General features: G+C 45.6%; 1 protein-coding gene across 10 annotated transcripts in view; it reads left to right on the top strand.

Annotated features, from left to right (window-relative positions):
• PLEKHA7 (pleckstrin homology domain containing A7) overlaps positions 1-16,568 on the top strand; it is a 208,344-nt gene that overhangs the window by 104,017 nt on the left and 87,759 nt on the right. The window contains exon 1 of one of the 10 annotated variants that reach the window (XM_059931198.1): positions 11,219-11,303. The exons of the other annotated variants lie outside the window; for them this stretch is intronic. The gene's annotated coding sequence lies outside the window, so the exon portion shown is untranslated. Of the gene's footprint in view, positions 1-11,218; positions 11,304-16,568 lie in introns of those variants that run through there. 10 annotated transcript variants of the gene reach the window in all.

Here is a 16,568-nt window from a genome sequence, read left to right as displayed (position 1 = left end):
TGGCTTTGGGGTTTCTGCACTGTGTGATTGGGGTGTAGGAAGGGGAGGTAGGGAAGAATGATGTTGTGGGGTTGGGTAATATGGATGGATTTTCCAGAGCTCTGTCTGCAGGTGTGAAGAAGACAGGCTTGTGACACCTCCCACCCCCAACTGGACAGCTCTTCTATAACCTGTCACGTAGAGTGGTGTTGTGACAAAGAGCAAAGAATTTGCCATCAGAGAACCTGGTTCAAGTCTTAGCTCCACCTCGTAGCTAGCCCTGTGAACCTGGGCAAGAGCTTAACTTTGGTTTCCTCTTCCAGAAAACTGTAGCATTGACAGTAACTCCCTCTCCAGGTCATTGTATTGCTTGAGATGATGCGTTGTCAGCTGTAGGTGCTGTATAAGCTGTAAATTCTAATTCATTGAGCTCATATTGTACACTAGGCTCTGTGCTGGAGAATCAGAGTCGACAGAGAGGCAGGGCGAGAACAACAGTCAGAATAAGATGGATGGGACTTCCCTGGCATTCCAGTGGTTAAGACTTGGCACTTTCACTGCCGTGGCCTGAGTTCAATCCCTGGTTGGGGAACTAAGATGACGCAAGCTGTGCGGCATGGCCAAAAAAAAAAAAAGAATAAGATGGAAATGTGTGATTCCAGTGTGCACCAGCAGGCACTTAACTCTGCTTGCTGTCAGGGAAGGCTTCTAGGTGGAGGTGACCCTTGCACTGAGTCTTGAAGGATGGGTATAAGTTAGCCAGAGAGACAGGGAGACAGCCTTCAAGAAGAAGGAACAGTATGTGCAAAGACATGGAGGCACCACTGGAGCCTATCGAGCAGTGAACAGTGAGGCAGGGAACAGATAAAGGCTGGTGTTTATCCAGAAGTGGGGGGAGCTTATAGATTATCTTAAGACAAGGAGTGACACAATTGTAGGTTTAGAAATATAAGTGGTAGCTGTGTGGAGGATTAATGAAAGTTAATTGGGAATAGATGGGTGAGTACAGAGATAGGGTAATGACCTTGGAGGCTACTGCAGTCATCCCAGTCAGAGTGGCCATGGGGATGGAGAAGACGGACTGGATTGGTGAAACAGGAAGTGAACTTGACAAGTCTCTGACTGAGAGGGAATGAGGGAAAGCTGTAGGATGACTTTCAGCATTTCTAAATGGTGTTGCTGTTGGCATTTTGGGAGGGACAGATTTTCATTGTGCAGGACAGTATCATTCAGCATCCTGGGTTCCCTGCCCACTAAATGCTCCCTAGTTATTGTGGCAACAAAAATGTCACTGTAATTTTTCCAAATGCCCCTGGTTAAAAACCATGAAATGGTGGTTTCACCAACATGGGGAATAAAAGAGGAGAAATAGGGTGGGAAGAGTTCCATTGTGGAATATGTTGATTTTATGTTTGATTTACATGTTGGTCGAAGTGTAAGCAGTTGGATCTAGCGATCCAGGGCACAAGAGGGTGGACAGTACTAGAAATACAGCTTTAGGAGTCATACCTATGGCAGCTAAGGAGCTTTCCAGGGAGGATACTTAACATGAGAAGGGGCAGGTGGATGGCAGAACTTTAGGGACCATCATGTATCTTGTTTAATCTTGTGTGCTGGGGAGGACAGATAGTATTCCAGGGTCTACAGGGAAGAGGAAACTGAAGCTCTGCAAGAGCAAATGACATTTCCAAGTTTCTCTTTATCAGTTTTGGCAGATTCTCTCCCTTGGCCCAGCCAGTGTCCAGATGAGGCTGGGGAGAAGTGGATTTTGCCCCTTTGCTTTGAAGGGCTCTTTGATGTCTTTCTTTGTGGCCAGTTGGTCCAAGCGTCTCAATGACTGGGCTGTTACTATCACTGCCTCACCTTGGGTTTAGAAGTCTTTGTGCGTTAGTAAGGCGGCTTCTCATGATTTGCTTTTTTCCCTGCAATGGCAGATTTTTCCTGGGTGCCTTCTGTGTTCTTGGTTCACTGATTAATAGACACTTGAGGAATTGCAGGGAGGCGTTTAACATGCATCAGATACCATCACTAGCAGAGAAAATGATTCACTGAGCTCTTTCTCTGATGTCTGCATCCCTCCCTGCTGACATAGTTTGACGTTGGGGAATTGAGTCTGAATCTGGAAAAACACAGTTTAAATGTGTGATTCAGAGTCAGTGATGTGCAGCTGTCTCCAAAGTAGGGGTGCTTAGAGAGGTGGATGGTAAGGGGTCCAAGAGGCTTTGCACTCCCATTTCCTTTACATTACCTTCTTCAAATGTAGGAGTCATTCCAGGTTAAAGATAACAAGTTCTAGGCTCTAACCTTCAGGTCTTCCGCCAGTACCCACGCCAGGGGGTTGGGACTTCAGACCGGGATGTGGAGGGCTGGTGATTTATTTTCAGAGTGTGAAGATTCTAGTAAGACTGGCTTCTAGTAAGCTCTTACCCTATACCAAAGTTTTCTTCTTCCCTCAGAAATATAAGGAGCCAGTTTTGCCGTGTTGCCTTCATGGGGAATAGTCTGTCCTTTCACTCCAGAGTCCACTTCAGATGGTGGACCCCTCATCATCCGCCTCTCCAGAGCTGGAGTCAAAGGACCTAGGTTTGAATCCTGGCTCTGCCCCTACCTAACTGTGTAATCTTACACAAACCCCTTAATTTTTCTCATCCTCAGTCTCCACATCTATAAAATGAAGATAATAATACCTACCTCCTAAGATTGTAATAAGGCATGAGATATAGAATACCTGCAGAGTGCCTGGAACATATGATATGATATATGATATACTTGCTGTAATTACTGTTATGCATCTCTCTCATCTTATGTGGTTCTTTATCTACAACCCTCTCCCACCCCCCCCACCCCCCGCACACTTTTTTGGCTATCTGCAGAAATCTGGCCCTTCGGCATGGTGGGCCCTCTATTTAGGGATGTGGAGAGCTAGTAGGTTTTCTTTAGGGAGAGGGGACCTCGATAAGACCAGCTACCCTATTGTGCACCTCCTGATGCCAGACACCATTTAGAAGGTCTTTCACAGAACCTACACTGGCAGTGTGGGACTGGAACTGGAACCCAGTTCTGACTCCAAATCCACAGTCTTCCACTGGCTTGGATGTCTCTCCCCTCTGAGGCCTGCTTTGCCCCTGCCCCTCCCCCCACCAAAAGAAAAGAAAAGAAAAGAAAGAAAGAAACAGTAGAATAGAACCAGAAAGGCCTGTCAGGATATTCTGTCTGGGCTCCGCGGTGTGCTTACTGGAAAGTCTGAGTACTCGGGGTCCTGCGGGTTAGGTTCCTTCTTCCTGCTATGCTCCTCGACCTGAGGCTCCACTCCCTTCCTGAATGGGCATCACTAGGAAATTGAGAAGGAAATGGGTTTGGGTGGGGGGGTTTCTAGAAGTGAAATAGAGAGAGCCCCTCCCTGACCGGATGTCTGAAGTCCTTCCCCCCGCCCCGCACTCCAGCACTGAAGTTGGGATGGTCCCCCCTCCCTGGGTCAGGGAGGGATGCTGGGCCAGTCACGCTGTGTGATTAGGCATCCGGAGTCCCTTGGCTCTGTTAATACCATTGCTAGAAGACCCCAGAGGGACAGTTGGGAAATAGGTGGCCTTAGGCGGTCCCGAGCAGGCATGTGAGGAAGCAGCTGTGGAGGGTGGACGGGCGTCCTAACCTGATTCAGGACCGCATCCGTGGAGGCGGTGCCGGTGCCGCCGTGCAGAGCAGCTGCAGGAGGCTCCTCCCCCTGGAATGTGGCTGGACTACTTTACCTCTCACCCCCCACCAACAACTTCCAAACAAAGACCCTGGGCTTTAATTCCTCATGGACATCCCCTGGGTCCTGGCACAGGTAGCCCTCAGATCTGTGTGCTGATACTTCACAGGACAGCCCTGGTTTATGGAGAGGAGTGCTAAACGTCAAGATTTATGTGGGCCATTCTTCACTGCACACCTGCGCATGAGCTCATACAACTGACTATGGGCCTGTTCTTGGTTTCCTCCTTCCATCACTGCCCTGACCTCCAGGCAGCATGCAAAACAACATTGCTAGCCATGTCCCCCTTGTCGTGAGTACCAGAGATTAACCGCCTTTCCTGTCACCACTTTCGCAGCCTGGAAGGGGACATGGGGTAAAGGAATCTAGTCGAGCAGCACCAGGTGTCAAGAGCTGGAAGGACTCCCTCTGCTCATCATTTCCAACCTTTTCCCATTTTACAGACGAGAGGCCTGAGGCCCAGAGAGGGAAAGCTACCTGCTTGCTTGCTTCCCCCTCGCGTGGTATTGTTGTTTACCTTGAACAAATTAAATGCCTGAAGTAGGATGCAGAGGAGACATCATCATGATGCAGGAAAAGAGTTTGGCTTCTGGATCTGGATTCCAGCAGGAATCCTAAATCCTGAAATGTGTGGCATTGGACAAATGACTTAACCCCTCTTAACCTCAGCCTGAGATGATAATACCTTGCAGTGTTGAAATGACCGTTAGAGGTAATACATGCAAGCATCTCAGGCAGTTACTCACAGTGGTAGGTATTCAGGAAAAGGTGACGGTTACTTTGAATATAACCCCAGTGGTTTGTTAATGGATACTGGGTGCACTGAACTATGAAAGCTGTGGATCTAAAAGAAAAAGCTTGACATAGGTATTGTCAATCTCAGTGTAAGCTTCCTGTGAGAAGGGGCTAAGGAACCTAACCCAGCCTCCACTGTAGAACTGTGACCACCTGCTCCTGTGGCCAGGTTCCTGGGAGTTGGGTATAGGTTCTCAGCCATAGCTCCGTACAGGGCCTTGTTTCTTTGTTTTCCCACTGAAGTATCTCCTCATGCTCAGAATCTCATCATCCTACCCATGTATTTCAGAAATCTCTTGACTCACATAATTGCTAAATGGTGTGTTTCATGAATTAATAGATTCACAGAGCTAGAGAGGAACATAAGGTCATCTTGGCAGATTGCAGGCTTGGGGTTTATGTTCTTTCCTTAGCAACATGTTGCCAAATGGGTTTTTTGGCCTGGGCTCGAAAACATCCACCAACAGGAGACAGCCAGCCAGTCTGATGTTCAGAGGCCACTCTGACTGTGACATTGTTGACACTTGATTCCTTGAAAAATATGCCTCCCAGTGACTCCACCCACTGATCCTAGTTCTACCATCTTGGACCTCAGGGAACAAATCAAATTACTCTTCCTCATGATAGCCTTTCAGAGGCGATGACAACGGTCATGTGCCCTGAGTCTTCCCAGGCCATAAAACTCCAGTTCCTTCAGTGATGTGGCTTTGACCCTTCACAGCCCTGGCTTCTCTCTCCTGGACATGCTCCAGCTTTCCACTCTGACCTGTAGGTGTGGTTACCAGAAATGAACACAATATTTGGATCAGTTAAAAATAGAACATTTTTTACCCCCCTTGTCTTAGACTCTGTACTACTATTGAGTGAGTCCCAAGGTCTTAGTGGCTTTGTGACAGCTTTTCCATACTAATTGGGTTTGTGGTAAATCACTAAACTAATACAAATTCTGTATTATTTCCTAGAGCTACCGTAACAAGTTACTATAAACCTGGTGGCTTAAAACAACAGAAAGTTATCCTCTTACAGTTCTGGAGGCCGGAAGTCTGAAATCACAGCACCTGCAGCCTTGGTTCCTTTTGGAGGCTCTGAGGGAGAATCCATTCCATGCCTCTCTCTTTGCTTCTGGTGGTTGCTGGCAATTCTTGGCACTTCTTGGCTTGTAGATGCATTGCTTCACTTTTGGCCTCTGGCTTCACATGACCATCTCTCCCTGTATGTGTTTTATATGCTACTTAAATCCAGACCAACGGCACTGGATTTCTGTGCAAGGTCTTTTGACTCGACACGAGGATTCCCAGCTCTCTAAAATATATTTTTCATGTTTGTTAGCAGAAATTAGTCACTGGAAGATGGATTTTTTTTAAGGCAGAAAATAAATTTTAAAACAGTGTGATGATGATGTTTTTTGTTTTTTTTTTCTTTCCATAATCCTTGTTTTCAGGAACCTAGGGTTAATTTATGGTTAGTAATAGCTAGAACCTTGAGCAATTCTCTAACCTTCCCTGACCTCAATTTCCTCATGTGTAAAACAAAGAGATTGGATGAGGTGAGTGAACCTCTGGGTCATTTTCAGCTCTAAAATTCTTAATACAGTGATTTCTGGAAAGCAAGGGTTACCCTTGGTGATAAAAGGGCTCAAGTTGCCTTAATAAACTGATTGAGAATTTACAGCTCTTGACTAAGAACGCAATCATTCATGAATCTGAAAATCCGAAAAACCCTGTCCTTCTGTTCACCTTTGACAGGATATAGAGTCTGAGCCACGACACACCCCCTCCCTCTTCTCGATTACTCATGTAGTATGAGACTCTACAGGACTGGCATCTAGTTGGCTCTTAAATATTTGTTGCATGAGTGAACGAATATACTTATGTATCATTATTGGGAGCAAGTAATGCAGTATCATTCAGGTCTGATCATCTAGTAATTGTGGGCCTGTTAAGATTCCTCCCGAGTGTATACCTAGCAGAAGCAATTATTTTTATTTATTTATATTCCAGTTGTATTGAGATATAATTGACATATAACACTATAATTTTAAGGTGTGCAGCATAGTGATTTGACTTACATACATCATGAAATGATTATCACAATAAGTTTAGTGAACATTCATCATCTTGTCTAGATACAAATTAGGGAAATAGAAAAAATTTTTTGTAATGAGAACTCAGGATTTATTCTCTTAACAAGTTTCATATATAACATATAGCGGTGCTAGTTATATTTATCATGTTGTACGTTACATCTTTAGTACTTATTTATATTATAACTGAAGTTCATAGTAACTTTTGACTACCTTCATCCAGTCCCCCCCACAACTCACTCACCCTACTGTTACCACTCCACCCCCGCCTCTGGTAACCACAAACCTGATCTCTTTCTCTGTAGGTTTGTTTGCATATTTGCTTTTGTTTGTTTTTGAAGTATAATTGACCTACAATGCTATGTTAGTTCCTGTTACACAACATAGTGTTTTTTTTTCTATACATTTCAAAATGATCAACATGATAAGTGTAATTACGATATGTCACCATATAAAGGAATTACTTAGTTATTGACTGTATTCCCCACACTGTGAACATACATTTCATACCCATGACTCACTCATTTTGCAAGTGGAAATTTGTACTTCTTAATCACCCTCACCTATTTCTTTCCTCCCCCCAACCCAGAAGCAATTATTTTTAAAAGATGGTGGCAGTGTTCCGAAGTTGCTTTCTGGAGCAGTTTCCTTATCTGTGAAATAGGCGGCTGTGAGGGCTGGACTCCAGTGCCTGTGCTCTAAACACCACAGGAGACTGCATTTTTCAGCTTGGGGTAGGTCTGTGATCTTGCTCCAGACAGCACCTGGTCAGATGCTTTTCTGTTACAGGAGCCCCCGCTTGCCTTCAGTGGCCACTGTGGGTGTCTATAGGAGCTGCAGCCACTGGCACCACTCTTCTTGTATTCTTTAGGGTCAGACTGTTGGCAGTGCCTCTCTGGATTTTTCACTCTGTGCAAGAAACAGTCTGCTGGCTGTCATGGGGTTCACCTTTTCAGGAGACCAGTCAGGGAAGGCTAAAGGCGAGTCCACTTGCCGTTATTGTTGGGAAGATTCTTCTAAGTTTTTCTGTGAGAGGGAAATTTTTTGGCCTATTTTTGCTGTCTTCTTTCCATTCTTACTCTTATGTAAGAAATCTTTATTCTTTAAAACAGATCTCCTTCCTAAAAGGAAGAGCTTCTCTAGAATCAATGGTGTTGGTACAAGATAGGTGTTGCAAACTCAAATGTCTGTAGAGGCTTAGCAGATAACAAAAAACCAGGCTGTGTGTATGCTCTCCAATTTGTTTTAGGAATACTCCGTCCTCTCTGTTTATCTTTTGTTTCCCTAATTCTGGTTGAGATATGCGTATGAAGAAATTTCTGTCCTGTAGGGAAATTAGAAATAAAGGTGTGATGACAAATAGCGCTAGACGTACACCCTCAACATCAGGAAGCATTAGGGAGTAGTGGGGACTGCAGTGAACTAGAAGGGCCATCCCACCTCTCATGGGGGCCCGCTGTTGCCACAGTGTTTGGTTTTCCAAGATGAGCTGGGTTTTTGTATGAAAACTTCCTGTTGTTAAACTTGGGCTCAATTTAAAAAATCTGTGTGGTTCAAATAAAATGAATTCTGGGGACAAATTGGTTTGCAGGTAATCAACTTGAAACCTCTTATACATGTTGTGGCAGATTGGCATATGGGATGGGCTCCTGGATCATCTCTCTGTGGGTTGGTCTGGTTTGGTGGGGTGGTCCTAGAGGAGCTGTGTGTCGAAGGGGCCGCTTATGTTCATCCTTGCATGTGGATATGGAGGAATCGAAGATACGTAGAGTAAAAAGCAAGTTAAAGAATAATATGTACAGTTTTATTCTGTTTATGTAAATTTTTTTCTAAAAAGATGTGTATATAAATTTTAAATGCATAAAAATTTCATAAAGGCAAAGAACAAAAACAAAGAATACACAAGAAACTGGTAAAGGTGTTGCCTCTGAGATTGACACTGAATTCAAGGCAAGAAAGGAACCTTCTGCTTTTTAGTTTATACCTGTCTGTAACACGGAATACAGCTGACCCTCTGTATCCGCGAATGCAGAACCCACAGATAAGGAGGGCTCACTGTACTATGCCATTTTATATAAGGGACCCGATCATCTGTGGATTTTGGAATTGGGGAGGGTCCTAGAACCAATCCCCCACAGATGCCAAGGGACAGCTGTACTTAATTTTTGTAGGGTAAAATGAAAAGAGTTGTTGGAAAGCATAATTGCCGTATAAAGAGTGTAAGCCTTCAGTGCTGAGAGTACAAGGAAGGAAGAAGGCAGAGTGGTCTGGAGTGATCAGGAAGGACTACTGGGAAGAGAAGAGGCCTTGAAGATTGGGTAGAATTCGTTAGGGAAGAAGACTGTAGGAGACAAAGCCCAGGGGTAGGAAAGATGGGGTGATGTGGGGACTGTTAAATGCTTAAATTTGGTAGGAGCTGAGGGTCTAGGGAAGTGGTGAGAGAGAGGCTTTAGCAGTGAGGAGCCACGGAGGGTGTGTGCCAGGACATAGTGGAACGAGAGCTGTGCTCCAGCATGATCAGTCTGGCAATAAGGATGAGGGAGTTTGGAGGCAGGACTACAGGGTGGGAGCCTCTCATGTGGCCTCTTTGGGCTCCCAGGTAGCTGTCACTGATCCCTGCCAGGGTGTTGCCTGGCGAATGAAGGTTATAGCTATATACCTGGTGCATAAGCTCATGGCACTTCCCGTTTCTCCACTCTCAGGAATGTGGGCTTTGGAAGTTGGCCAGCCTCTGCTGGTGCTCGATGTGGTTCCTGTACCTCTGCTGCCAGCATGTCTCCCCAGACATTTTGGAGGATCTGTGGAGCAACTGGCCATTGACTGAAGTGTAGCCGCTAAGAACAAGCCCATACTTTGGAGTCAGGCAGATATGGGCTTGAAGTCTGACTTTGTCACCTACTGGTTATGTGACCTTGGGGTGGCACTTGACCCCTTTGGGCTTCAATATTCATGTTTGCAAAATGGGGATAAAACGATTTACCTTCTAGGGTTGTTGTACCCAGCAGATTGACACATAGCAAGTTGGTGGGCCTTGCTGTACTTTTACATTGTGGTACTCACTCTGATCTGCAGTTATATATATTTATATTATTTATGTTTAATATTATAAAATACTTACTGTATCTATTTATGACCATATCAGTCTATTCTTTTGGATTGTAAGCTCCATTTCAGTGGGAATAATTATGTTCTAATCACTGTTTTAGCCCAAAACACTCAGCGCAGAACACATAGTAGTAGCGCTAAATAAATGTTGGATGAATGGAGTTTGTGCTCTTAAACCTACTCCAGCCTTTACAAACAGTTGACTTGTGATCAACTAGGATGTATCTGTAGTTGAGAGCCTAACTTCTCTGTGGTTGAAACAAGTTTTGTCAATTCAAATGCCCTTGTTAGGATGATATGTCAGGATGGCTTGTTGAGTCCTTCATTCTTTCATTCTACGGTGGCAGATCTGTTTTGTGGGGCTTGATGTTTATAAAATTTGGGAGGTCTTCTTTAAAAATATGTACAATTGTAGAAAGCATGTACACAAGTTGCTAGGCCCCTTTCTAGGGCCTTGGAAGGGGCTTGTGAAAGTGAAGGGCTCTAGTACTTGAAATTCCTTAGTCTCACAATAAATCATCTCTGCATTTTAAGATTTATAGAATACTCCCTACAGGCAGGGGTGGGAGTTGTGAAGGATATGGACATTTCTAAAAGGGAAAAAATGATGTTAATGGATACAGGTTTTAGTAAAGCTGTCATTCCAAGTAGACTCAGAACAAAACCCCATTGTTTTTTTCTTTGTTTTTTGTTTTTTGGTCATTCAGCAAATATTTATTGAGCACCTACTGTGTGCCAGGCACTATGTAGGCATTGGAACATAGCTGTGAAAACAGAAGTCCTTGTCACCTGCATCGTGACTTGTAGACCTACACAGATGCAGTGAAGAGCCACAGTGTTGCTCTGAGGCCGTGGAGATAAAGGCACTTTGATACCTTAGTTTGCCTTTCTAACCCCCTGCCCTTCTTGGTAGCCATCCCAAGCAGTGATGAAAGAATCATAGATTTGGGAGTGAGTGTGATGGCTTGTAACTGCTCAGCCTCTTCCTGGCCATGACCATGAGAGATAGTGATAGAGGAGCCTTCATTTCTCCACCAAAGGCTCTCTGCTTTGGGGCTGATTTCAGCCACAGTGTGGCAGAGCAGAACTGAGTGAGCAATTCATTCTGACTCCGGGGCTCACAAGTGGAGGTGTTTCTCATATTCTGCTACCAGAGGGGCAGCCAACCCCATGGTCTCAAAGAACAGAAGAATTGGGGCCTGGAGACACAAAGTGCCTGCCTCAGTGTTTACCTCCAGCCAGTGCTCCACTTGGCCACAGCGCGGCGGTGACTCACAGCTGGAACTGTGTTCCTGCATAGTTGCCAGGTTTTGCGTGGGGGTGGGCGAGGAGAAAGGAGAATGAATGAGTAGGAGCAAGTGGCTGCTGGATTTGTAACACCTTGGGAGGCAGCTGCTCCAGAACCGAAATTGAAAGAGAGTAGGCCGGCTGGGAGCCTCTGCTTCACCTCTGCAGGTGGCCGGGCCCTCCCTCCCAGTCTGACCTGAGCTGGGGTTTTCATAAGGCCCGGGCTGGGAAGACAGCATGGAGCTCGAGGAGAGAGTGAGTGTGTCTGCCGTCTCTCTCAGCGAGAACAGAGCTGGAGAGCAGGTTAGTCCTATACTGGTTACTATACTGGGATTCAGTTTGCCGTGATGTATTCTGATTTATGAAAGTCAAGTAATAACAAAGAAAGGGAGTTTTCAATGGGTTGGTTGGGAGCGTCTGCAGTTTAAAAAAAAAAAAAAGAACCCAATTTAATTGGGAATAAACAGGACAAAAGTATCATTAACTACACCTCCCCGATGTCATTACAAAGGATATTCTGTTGGCAAGTGAGACTGGGGAGGACAGCTGTTCTGCCTCCTTCCTTTGTGTTTTCAATTATGTGCAGTGTTGTTACATTTCAGTCTGTGGCTCCAGCAGTAGTCTGAGATGAACCTCAGGGTCTCAAGATGTTACAGCTGGAAGATCCCTAGAACATCACCTGGTCTAGCCTTCTCATTTTACACTTGAGGAACCTGACTTATTGAAGAGCATTAAGGAGAAGCATAAAACTGGGTGTTCTCTGAGGTCGAAAATGTTTCCATGAAGTTTTAAAACTTCTGTAGAGTGTGTGTCCCTGGCTCAGCACAGCCTGCTGGGAAGGCTGTTTTTTCTTGGGCTGCGCTTTCTGAACCATGGGGCTCGACCCAATGAGGGACAGAAGTGTGGCTGAAGGAAGGTGCTTATTGATCTGAAACTACTTTGCCTGGCAGGCGAGTTCTAAGTTTAAACAAGAGGCTGGTTGTTTTGCCTTAACTCAAAGGGAAGAAAATGTGTTCTTGAGCCAGGCTAATAATACGGGAGTTTGCAACATAGAAAAAGACAAAACAACTCTATTAGAGTGGAGTTTTAGAGCTAGCAAAAGAAAAATATAACAGGCACTGAAGGCTGAGTGTCTGCCATAGGCCAGGCACATTATCGGTACTCTTTATAACAATCTTACAGGGTTGGAATTGTCTCCTCTTTTTACAGATAAGGAAACCAACACTCAGAAAGGTCATTAACTCTTTCAAGGTCGGGTACTGCCAGCGTGCAGCAGAGCTGGGGTTTGAACTGCAGCCTGTATGACTGAATAGCCTGGGCTTCATGCTTTGAAGCCTGCGTGTGGCCTTGATGGAGAGTCTAACCCCTTCATTGGACAGATGAGGAAACTAAGACCCAGAGAGGTTGTGTATTTGCTCAGGGGCATGAAACTAGTTGGTAGTAACAGAGCTGGTACCTCGGCTCCTATTACATTGCTTCTCTGCCAACTTCCTTTAAAAAAAAGTTAGGGGAGGGGAGGCTATCTGGGTTTGATTTCCTCATTCAGTCAGGAGTTTGGCTTTAGTCTTTTCATGGTTATTGAAGTCCTGTGGAGCCACAATTAAAACTTCCTATTAACCATCAATTCTAAGTATTGGAGCCCCATGTTGGGGCTTGGGGAGAAGAGAGGCTTGCAGTGTGGGTTACTGGGTCAGAAGAGGTAATTTATGAAATGAGTTGGCCACTGAGTGGAGAGCCTAATGAAACAGATCTTTTCAGATCATGATGGAAGACTTCAGTCAGTTAAATTCAGTGTTTGGAAAGGAGAGGCCTCCCTCTTGCAGGATGTGAGAGCTTTCAGTTCACTCAATTTTGTGACTCCCTTGAGCCCAGCTCTGTCTGTGCCAGGCTCAGCCCCTTTTGGCACCTTTGGGCAAGGAGAGCAGATACTGACTGCCCCTCCGGGTGATGGGTCTGAGGTTTGGCTGGATTTCAGTGTCTTTGCCTAGTTGGGTGTGTGAGTGAGTCAACTGTGGACAGTGTGGGAGTCGGGAAGGCCCTTCCTTGGTCTACACCGTGCTCCCCAGGGCTGGTGGAGTCTCCTAGCCTGGGTGTAGGATCCTTTATCAGGGCCTGGGGGCCCCTGCCTCCCCAACTCTCTCTGGGGCATGTGTGATACTTGTGCTGCTGAAATCAGAAGATGAGAGTGGTTCTGCACAGCCTCTCCCTGAAGGTGGTGTGTGTTTGTGCTCAGGCTGTTGAGATAAAGGACTTCAGGTGCCTGCTCCATGGTATTGCTGTTCTGTGCTGCAGGAGATACATGAGAAATCTGTGAATGACTGCCCCCTGCCCTGTGGGAACTTAGGATCTTACTGCAGGTGGGGGGAGAGGGGGAGGAGAGCAAACACACATGAAACAGTAGAGAGCAATGTGAGAGCATATAGTCAGTCACCAAATTCTAGGTTTCACACCAAATACTCTCCAAGTTTACAAAAAGGAGATATAGGTGGTGTTTGTATTATCCTCCTGTGTGTTTTTAATCACTCAGTAATTGCCTCTAGGGTGTTTGCATTCCATTCTTTGATTCTTTCTGCTGAGTGTACTACCTTTCCTTTGCAGCAGTGAGGGGGAGGGGAGTCGCAGGGGAGGGTTAATTTCTCCAAATTATATTGTAACACAGTTGGGAGAGAGCCAAGGATTAAGCATTCTTACCATGTTGGTGTCTGATGCTTCCTTCCTCAGGTAGTAAGAGCAGAAGCCACTGCCTTTTGATGGCTTATGACCCTTGTTTTTGTCTCTTTGTGACCCAAGTCCAGACTTCAGTAGGGTTAGCTAGCCTATTTGGAGGCATGGCCTCGCTTTAAAGTAGGAGTCTCCTTAATCATTATTTCTCATTCATTCATTCAGCACATATCACAGAGCCAGACTCTGTTACAAGCTGATAATAGCAGTAAAAAGACAGGCAAGGTCCTTGCTCTCCTGGAATACACTGTTAGTCCGGGATACTGATGATCATCAAACACAGACATAAGTAAGAAAAATAACAGTAACAATTAAAGTAGGGTGATGTGATATGAAGTGACTGGGAGCCTACTTCAGTGGGTAGTTGGGAAGGGCTCTGAGGTGATAGTTCTGCTGAGGTCTGAATGACAAGGAACCAGTTAGAGGGTACGGGGGAAGAGCATCCAGTACAAAGGTTGTTAAGTAAGAGAGAGCTTGGTATTCAAGGAGCAGAAAGGAGACCGATGTGGCCAGAGCAGGATGGGGAAGGAGGATAGTGGTGCAAGAGGAGGATGGAGCTAGGCAGGGGTCAGATCATCTAGGATCTTGTAATCCAAGGTAAGGAGCTTGAATTTTACTCTATGTGTGATGTGGAGCTGTTGTAGGGTTTAAAGGAGGAGTGAGTGTGATCTAACTGACATTTTAAAAGATTCATCAGGCTTTTGATGAGGAGGATGGGTACAGAGGCCAGGGTGGAAGCAGGAAGAGCAGTTAGGTGGCTGTTGTGATGACTAGGGTGCTGGCTGTAGACATGAAAAGAAGCGTATGAGTTCAGAGTATGTTTTTTAGATGGAGGCAACAGGACTTGCGAACATATGGTGTGTAGCCGTTAAGGTAAAGAAGTGAAGGATGACTCCTAGGTTGTTGGATAGCGATGCTGATAATGGACAGGGAAACCTGGAGGAGGAGTATTGGATTTGGTAGGAGTGAGGGGAGGAGATTCATTCTATTTTTGCCCTGTTAAAATTTAGATGCCTGTTAGTCATTGCCATTGTCGAGACACAGCCAGGGGACTTCCCTGGTGGCGCAGTGGTTAGGAATCCGCCTTTAAATGCGGGGGACATGGGTTCGATCCCTGATCCGGGAAGATCCCACATGCCACGGAGCAACTAAGCCTGTGCGCCACAACTACTGAGCCTGCGCTCTAGAGCCCTCGAGCCACAACTACTGAAGCCTGCACGCCTAGAGCCCGCGCACCGCAACGAAGAGTAGCCCCCGCTCACTGCAACTAGAGAAAGCCCGTATGCAGCAACGAAGACCAAACACAACCAAAAAACAAATTAAAAAAAAAAAAAGACACAGCCAGGTTCAACAAACATGAATTGAGTACCTTCTGCATGCTAGGCGTTGTGTGATGCCCTTTCGTATATCCTCACAACAACCTTTTGGAAGGATATTATTATTATTTCCTATTTGCAAATGGAAGAAATGAGGCTCAGAGACCTGAGGTGGCTTGTTCTGGTTTGAACCCAGATCTTCTGACCCCAGGACTCTGGGCTGACTTGTTGCCCAGGGTGGATATTGAAGGAAGCTGGTTAGTACTGTGTTGATGGCACTCACTTGGAGAGAGGATGGGGACCATATGTTGTCTCGTCAAGGCCTGATTCCCATGCTTCTGGAAGAAGGGCCTGTCAGAGTAATGCCAGTGTGCAGCGAGCTGCTTGACATTTTCAAATAGTGCAAGCTCCAAAGACCACTTCAGTAACATCCTCAGCCCCCTTATGAAATGCCACATGACTAGCGGTGACACTTTGTACTAAATGAGCAATTCTGTAAAAATGTTAAGTAAAATAAAACAAAAGTTTCTTAAGAAATGTTGGGGGAATGTAGAGATGCCATTTCGACTGTTGGCCGCTATCTCTTTACTCTGCAGCCCAAATGGGAGCTGAAGGCGGGGAGGCAATTTCTTGTGTTTTTGGAGTTTCGGTTATTAATTTGGGGACCTAACTAGGAGCATTAGTAGGTTACCTGGAACCTTGGCTTTCTGGAGACACTGGGATTTAGAACAAAGATAGTAAGTGCCTTAACAAGTCTGGAGGCAGTGCTGACTGTGGCTGGAGGTCTGCAGGGTGACTGTTTTATAGCATTCTGAGAGCTGTATTGAGGAGCCAGAAGGTCTAGAGTGGCAGCTGCCGCCAAGCATACCAATGAGAAGAGCCTTGATAGAGTCCCTCCGTGGGCTTCAAGACCGGATACTTTCCTTACATTTTAAGTTGTTTCCTCTCCTCTTTATAGCAGGGGCCAGATAAGAGCTAGTGCTGACAGAGCAGATCTGTCACACTCTCAGCATACCAATACCACCACTGTCAGAAAAGCAGATTTATCAGGCTGCTCCGACCTCCACTCTTGAGCACCATTCACATAACTCCAGAACTTCTTGCCATGCCAAAAAAAATGGCTGTGCTAAATAAATTGGAACCTTTATGTTTAACCAGCCAGAGTCACTGTTCACATTATAGTCAAAGTCTGTATGAATGGAAGAATTAATCTTGCAAAAATGTTGCAAGAAACTGTAGGACTCATTTACATTTTGACTAGCCCTGTCTGTGGCTGTAGGTGGGCTCTTCCTTCTAGTGAGCTCAAATCAGTCTCCGGTTCTCCCTGGTCCTCACTCTGTTCTCTTACCAAGTCTCCTGTGTTGGCTGTCATACTTCTTTAGGGCCTAACCCAAGTCCTTCCAGCCCAGGGCTTGTGAAGACGTGCTTGTTTACATGGATGGTTACCCATGGCCCGCCTTTATGGGGCTTGTCCTTCCCTGCCATCTTCCACCCGTGCTCCCTGGTCCTCTCACAGGCGAGACTGGCTGCC

This window comes from Balaenoptera ricei, chromosome 8, assembly GCF_028023285.1.
Source record: "Balaenoptera ricei isolate mBalRic1 chromosome 8, mBalRic1.hap2, whole genome shotgun sequence".
NCBI lineage: Eukaryota > Metazoa > Chordata > Mammalia > Artiodactyla > Balaenopteridae > Balaenoptera > Balaenoptera ricei.
Note: the sequence above shows the minus strand (reverse complement) of the source record. Positions and strands in the feature narration are given on the sequence as shown.